Raw genomic sequence first — 7,814 nt, 5'->3', positions numbered from 1 at the left:
AAATGGAAAAACAACAAAACAGGTATGCATAAGCAAGACTGACTTCTTTTTTTTTTCTTCTTGATATCAACAGTCTAACAAGCCCAGGATAACACCCACCTGCGTGCTGGATTCGCCCAGGCAATTATCACAAATGCAGATTGAATAATTATGCATGCAAAGACCCGTCTGGTACCTGCCACATGCAATGACTCAATCCGTGTGCAGGTGCTTGTCTCTGCCTTCTGCGCACGCCACCGCCCGCTCCTCCTGCACAGCAAGGCTGAGGGGCTGCTGCTGACCACCCGGGGCAAATCCAGCTCTTCCCACCCTGTCACTGCCTTGTCTCCCCAAACACTGGTGAGTGCCCAGGGCAGGCATCATGCCCACAGCCTGTGAGCCATGTGTGGGGTGCAAGGAGGCTCCCTGGTGTGCTGGGACCCTCTGCAGTGGTGTGGGGGCTTGGGGGGCTGTGGGTGATGGCAGGGGGCCACTGCTGCACCTGCTTTCCACTGACCCCATTTCAGAGGCACAGTGTTGGAGGAAGGGTGCAATCTCAAGCCTGGCTTGTCCCCATTGCATTGGCAACAGCCCTTCCTCAGTGGATTTACCCCCTGGCAGCGCTGTGCCTGCCCCAGGTTTGCAGCCTCACGTCTCTGCTGCCTGCAGCTTTGCCTCTCTGTAATTCTGTCCCTTGCCTGTGCACCAGCAGAATGTGACTTTCCTTATATATTATACCTTGAGTGCAATACAAGAAAATAAAAATGAGTAACAGCTTGTTTCCCAGCCCTGGATGGAGCAAAAATTTTGATGAATGGGCAGACTACTTGCATGAAAAAGAGCATGAATAATTTGCAATGAATAATATTCAAGTGTTACCTTTTTTTTTCCGCTCATAAATTGCTTGCAAATTTTTCCCCCCCTGAGCTGTTAGTCACCAGAGCAAATACAGAGCAGCTTGTTGGAAGCATTTGTTTTCTGCTGCTCTGAGCTGTGGTTAGATGCACTGGTCACTCTGATGGATGGGGAAACTCATTCTGGCGTGTTTCTTCAGTTGACACCTCATGATTCCCAGGGCTTTGCATATATTTTTTTCACAAGCAATGGCAGGTGCTGAAAAAGGTGTTTGTTTTGCTACTGTTTGTAATTTATAAGTTATTGCTTCTACAGCTTTCAACCAAGATTGGAGCCTGACAGACATCCAGGTTAAGAATTAATTATCTTATGAATATTATATGTAGATCTATATGACGTTGGAGAGACACAGTTCACCATTCCCCCCCATTTCTCTGGAGTTTTGCTGTTAAAAAATAACATCCCTAACTTTCTGGAGAAGTTTTGTGGAGGTGGAGGATGAGGAAGGGAGCGATGGGGCATGGCTGAGGCTATTCCTCACCTCTGCCAGCATTTGTCCCGCTTGTATTAATATAGCAGGTTGCCTCTTCTGACCTGCTCCCACAGGGAATAGCTGGGAGTTTGATTTCATCCTTCTACTCCCCTGCCTTTCATCACCTTTGGTGAGGGACACATTATATCCCCCAAGGGTAAGCTCAGTCTCTCTCACATTTTCACCTTTCCTCCCGTCAGGCTGTGTGGGACAGGCTCACTGGAGAGGGTGTGCAGCAGGGATGGGCTGTGGGAAGGCTGGAGGTGGGAGAGGTGTTTCCACTCTGTCCCCTGTCCCTGTGCATCCCTGCCCTGTGCTGGCAGCCCAGCCCAGGGGAAGGACAGAGGCTGGATGCTGATGGGTGGATGGTTATTTGCACGTGAGCTGCATCTTGCCTTATATTTTTCACCTTGAAATGTGAATGGTTATAAAGAAAACCTGTGCAGGCTGGTGTGTAACCTTGCCCTGCCTTTGCCTGGCTTCTCTGAGGCCAGGAGAGGGTAAGGAATGTGCCGGGGTCATGGTGTCGTGGCCAAGTTGCCCTACTTCTTGTGCTGGGCATTATGTGGACACTGCAGTCTTAAGTTATTTTGGAATCTCTCCCCCACCTCTCTCATTTTCTATTCCTTTTCCATTGACCTATTCTATCAGCTGAGATAGCTTCCTGTTTTCTTCTTTCCCTTGAACTCAAAGTGGTGTGAAGGAATGACCTCTCTTTCATGCACATGATTGCATTTTAAACTTTAATAGCTTCCATACCCTTTCCTAAGAGGTGCTCTGCTCAGATGAAGGTCTGTATGTTGCACTCACATTTAGGGAGCAGCCAGAAGATGATGGAAAAGTACAGTCTCTGTATCAGATCTCCTTCTGCATGATGGACACTTCAAATTTAAGCTGCACTTCTCTCCAAGCTGAACATATGTGAGGTTGAGGTTCATCTGACAGAGCACTTATTGACATTATGCAGCTGTAAAGAAATCTGGTTTGCCTATGAAAAACTTGGAGTGTAATGTAGCTAAGGCTAATTAAGAGATATCTTAATAATGTGCAGTGATTTCTTAAGAGAAGAATAGGCTTAAGGGGAGATAGGGAAACACACCCACAAACCTGCTTTTGCTCTGTCACAATCCCTCCTCTGAAGTGCAGAGAAATGTTTGATTTCTGGGTGTGTATATCTGGCAACAGAAACCAAAGCAATCCAGATTACAACAGTTCTGCTTATCCTAAACCGAATATGGAGGTTTTTGCATGTTTTGAGTTTAATAACTGATTTCCTTTTAGCACCTCTTTGACTAACCATGGCCTTTCTTGCAGTAAAAGGAGATGGCTTGGATCTGCAAGGAGAGGTTTGTTAACATGGACCCCAGAACAGAGAAGGTAAAGCCTAAATTTCTTCCTGATTGTGAGATACGTGAATTATTAGCTCCTGGGTGGATAGCTCTGTTATGAACTTTGATGTTATGAACTTTGATGTGACAGTAGCTGTTCAAAGGGGTGGAAAAAGGATGTGTGAGAAGTCTGCAAAAATCAGAATAAGGGCTTTTAGCTTATAGATGCTGTCTCTTTCTCTCTTGGTGAAGTTGTCTCTTCTCAGAGGCAATTAACTACATCTAGGACAGGGATGAGCTGAGGTTTCTTCTTTGCTGCTCTTGCTGGAAAAGCCTAAATTGCCAGGTTTTGAAAGAGGATTTAAGTGTGAGGTAGACATGGGGCTAGAAGTTTAGACCATTCCTAAGATCACAGGGAAAGCAAGCGAACACCCCACTGAAAAACAACTTACTGCCTGGAGCAATTGCCATGTTTGTAAATTGCCTTCATACCACTAAGACTATGGCAAAAACTCACCCACCATTGAAAATCTCATTGCCAGATAGTCCTTTCTGGTACAGAACCTGGGATTTCTAGACCCTGGTGCTTCCCAGCACCCTGGGGATGAGCCTCTGTGGGGTGGGAAGGACACCTCTGTAGTGAGCAGGTGTTGGTGCTCTGAGAATAAGGGCAGAGTGTGGGGGGTTGGCTTCGTTGCCGAGATCCTCACCACATCTTGGCATCTCCCCCCATTTTCTGACTGTCTAGGAGGAGTATGAAGGACTTCACACTTGGCTGTGGAGAAGAAGACTGGAATGCAACTTGCGGTGGATAAAATGCTGATCCCCACAAACCCCTCCAGGCAGGAGCAGCTGGCTTTGCTTCCAGCCCCAGCTGAGATGAATGGCATTCCAGTGCTCACCAGCAGTCCACTGCTGCTTCTCCTTTTACAGCTGTTCCCTCATGACATCAAGAGGTTTAGCCTCTTGCGTTTGCTTTTGATGTAAATCAAGCCTGGAGGGCGTGTTGGGGTGGGAAGCGAGGATATGGGTTGGAACCCCATCTTCCAGTGTGAAACTGGAGAGTTAGCAGCACTTGTTGTTTATTAAATGCAGCTACTCCGAGGGGATCATCTAGTAGTGTCCCTATTTCCTTTTTTTAAAATTTCTTACATCCATAGTAATTAACGGGCTGCCTCAAACCCGATGCCTCCCCGATTTCCTCCGAGGGGCACCCCCGCAGGGGGCACGATGAAGCTCCCTCAGGTACGGCAGTCCCGCCCCCCGCACACGCGGGCGGAGGCGGCTGATCCAACTCCGGCACCGCAGGTCCCGGCGGTGGTGCCGGTGGAGACAGGATGTCCACCATGGGAGGGGGGCTCCACGTGGTGGCAAGTTAACATATAAAGCCTGGCAAACCCAGTCTTCAAAAGATCCAAAAACAGGCCAAAAAACATATGGGTCTAATGGTTCTTTTGGCCATTCATACATACAATTTTTTAATTAATTTTTTTATACTTTCTTCTTTTCTGGGGCCCCTAGGATCCCAATTTTGAATCATTATTCCTAATGGACTCTCTGGAGGTATGTCTGGTAACTTGCTCCCTTCATTTTGGTAATGGGTCCTGGACTCGATTAGACCCATTCAGGAATTTTACCTTGGCAATTACTAAAAATTCTATTTCCTCTTGATGGGGACCTAGTTTCAACTTTACTCGGGGCTCCTGTGATGTTCCCAATAAATAGAGCCCCTGACCCCCCCTAATCCTCCTTGAACATCTGTTCATCTCACTGTTTCTTCCTACAACTATGTTTGAGATGTCCTTTTTTCCTACAATAGAAACACTCAACTCCTGTGTCCCATGTATTGCCAGATTTATGATTCGGGACGGGGAGCTTGTTAGCGGGCGGACCTGGTCTGTTTCCTTTCTGACCGGCGCGTACCACCGCTACTAAAAACCTAGCCTGTTTTTTCTGGTTCTCTTCATCTCTGCGCACGTCCCAATATATAATCGTAAGACCTAACAGGTTATCTATTGGTATGTTGGGTAAATCACCCTTACCATTCTTTAGCGAGTCTCTTTGTGGGCCCCCTCCCGGGCTCAAAGTCCTACTTTTCCTTTGGCCCATCGTCTCGAGGTCCGTTCAACAAGCCCTTTGCCTCCCTCCTTAGATGGCCAAGTCCCTCGTGGGAGATTGGATCCGCACCCCTCAGAGGTCCACGCTCGCTTCGCAGATAGTTCTGCGTCTCACACACTCGCACCCTCAGGAGATCCTTCCCAACCAGACGGGTATTGTTTATCCTTACTCACGGCTTCCTCATCTTCTGTCAGGATCTTTGTGCACGATTTTACGGGAGATTTTACTGCAGTCCAGAAGAGCTCTTAATTTTCCTTTGCTTGCTACGCTTGAATGTTTTAGGTTCGTGATTATTAGAGCGAATTTGTGGCGGAACCCTCCACTCCAGGACCATCCGAAGATGGGGCACCTTCCCAGAGTGAGAGTCACACACCAAATTGACTCTAATCACGTCAGGGTCACCAAATCTGTTATAAACCAACAGAGCTCATTTCTAATTAACTTGGTAGGTTTATTGAGAATAGCAAGCAAAGCAGCGCTGGGCGGCCGGGGAGTCAGCGCTCCACCAATGGCTTGCACCTTGCTGATTCCAAACAGCAAATAAAACTTGGGCAGGGAGAACTCAGTCAAGCTCAGTCTTAAAACTTGCTTGGTCTCCTCACTGAAGTGAACCTGCGAACAAGTGCAAAGAGAGTGAATGATGTTGATGATGAGCCCATGAGTGGAAGCTCTGAGGGCCACCAGCAGAGTCACCACGTGGAAGAGGTAGGGGAGGTGTGCTGCCACGTCCAAGGAGTTGTTGAAAGAGATCATCACCATGTAGCATGCCAAGATAGCTATGTCATTCCACATCAGGTGCTGCCCCAGCATGGGAGTGGGAGACAGGCAAGTCTTGTAGATGATTTTACATGTCCTCCCAATCACCTTGCTGGACACCAGTTTGATGTTCCCAGAAGCCAAGGCCACAGCTGTGTCTGCCATCACTTCATTTTAATGGAGCCCAGGCCTCCCGTGGCAGTGGTTTTGATGAAGCTGTCCAGCACCACATCAAGGAGATCTGTGATCTGTCCAAGACTTCCCTGTATCTTAGCCTGAATGGAAGGATACATCTGTTTTTCATTTATGGTCATGGAAATTAGTTTATCCAGAATAACAGTGACTCACTGGCGCTTGGCATCGTCGTTGTGCTTGCAGAACCTGACTAGGTTGGACAGTCAGGGAGTCATGTACTCCAGGCACAGGTGCTTCAGCTCAATGCTAGATTTGCTGAATCCTGAAATACACTCCTCCAAGAACTCCAGAGTGGGGTGTGGCTCATTGGCTGCCAGAGTCTGTGGTGGCAGAACAAGTGATTTGTCCAGGACAGATTTTCTAACACTAAGGAAGCCTTGGAAAGCCTTTCCACATGTGACCCCAGCTGGCATCACTTTCCAAGCTGTGTACCTCAGGCTGGGGTCTGAGCTCCCCAGGTTGAGCAGTGCTGTGTTCAGCAGCGTTCCAGGGACATCCTTGGGACAAATTTTGGTGTGCTGGGGGATGGAGTCAGGCTGTGACAGCTCCCACCATGTCCATATGTGGATGATGGACCTCACGATGGTCTCACACTCCTGGTGCATGGTGAGTTGTGTGCCCTGGTTGGCAATGGTCAGGGCAAACTGGTTCTCATCAACCAGACAGATCTCCTCGATCTCAGAGGCGTAGTATATGTAGAGCTCTGCTCTCAACCCAGCTCTAATAGAGACTTTGGTGTCTTTATGAGCCAGTTTGAGAGCATTGTGAAACACTTTCAAGTTCTCCTCCAAAGCCAAGGTAGCTGCTGGGAGTTTCTGCTGGTCGTGTTCGATGTGCTCTGCCAGTTTCCCTGTAGAGTCTATGAAAACAAGCCTTTTGCTTCCTTTCAAACCTGTCAAGAGCCTTTCATGGTATTTGGTGTAATAGAGACTTTGGTGTCTTTATGAGCCAGTTTGAGAGCATTGTGAAACACTTTCAAGTTCTCCTCCAAAGCCAAGGTAGCTGCTGGGAGTTTCTGCTGGTCGTGTTCGATGTGCTCTGCCAGTTTCCCTGTAGAGTCTATGAAAACAAGCCTTTTGCTTCCTTTCAAACCTGTCAAGAGCCTTTCATGGTATTTGGTGTATTCTCTGACCCAAGAGTTACAGTTATAAATAAAAACTGCTGCGACATTTTCATAAGCAAAGCCTGGAAAAACTACAAACCATTTGGAAAGAAAGTCTGTTTTAAAGCGATTACTGGGGCCAGCGTGGGTGAGGTCCACCACGATTTCATATGGCTTTGCATAGTATGGCTTCAGGGTCAGCAGCACGTGGTAGATCAGCAAATCCCTGTTGATCTGACCAGTCTTGAACCACCGAGCGATGTAGTAGAACACAGGATTGCCAACCTTGGATGTCCCAGAAGATGTTAATGGCATCGCCTCTTTGTACGCGAACTCCCGCAACTGGCACCCGAACAGGGACTTGAACCCTGGAGCCTCAGATTCGCTGCTAAGCAGTGCCCAGTGCACGGATGAAAGGTACCTGGAACAGGGATTAAACCTCTGACCGAAAGAGTTGGGGATGCTTCTGACTGAAAAAGTCAGGGAAGCCTCTGTCTGAAAGGACGGGGAAGCCTCGGAAGTTTGTCCGGGAAGCCCAGAAGTTTGTCTGGAAGTCTTCGAAGACTGTCGGAGATGCCTCGGAATTTTGTCCAGGATGCCTCGGAATTTGTCCAGGAAGCCTCAGAAGTTTGTCTGGGAAGCCCAGAAGTTTGTCTGAAGTCTCCAAGAATGCGAGAGGACGAATCTTTTCTGTGAAAACACAAGTGAGTGGGTTGGGGAGGAGATGGGGTTTAAAATCCTCCAACCTATGCTCACTGTGAGAGAAAATTATTATGAAGCTCAAGCACTTAAAGGCTTTATGCTGTGGGCACAGCGTAGGGACTTAATCCCTGGGGTTGGAGCAGTGTTTGAGTTACCCACCCTGGAAGAAGCTGGCAAGTACTCTGCTCCCTGGAAACTAATCAGAGAATCCACAAAAGGTGTCGTACCCTTCCCCCTTTCCTCCTCT

At 48.0% G+C, this 7,814-nt stretch overlaps 1 pseudogene; it reads right to left on the bottom strand.

Annotated features, from left to right (window-relative positions):
* Positions 1–3,404: 3,404 nt before the first annotated feature.
* Positions 3,405–7,286, bottom strand: LOC103810967 (annotated as a pseudogene).
* Positions 7,287–7,814: the final 528 nt, after the last annotated feature.

Source organism: Acanthisitta chloris, unplaced genomic scaffold (genome assembly GCF_000695815.1).
Source record: "Acanthisitta chloris isolate BGI_N310 unplaced genomic scaffold, ASM69581v1 scaffold7701, whole genome shotgun sequence".
Taxonomy (NCBI): domain Eukaryota; kingdom Metazoa; phylum Chordata; class Aves; order Passeriformes; family Acanthisittidae; genus Acanthisitta; species Acanthisitta chloris.
This window is presented reverse-complemented; position numbering and strand designations above follow the sequence as displayed.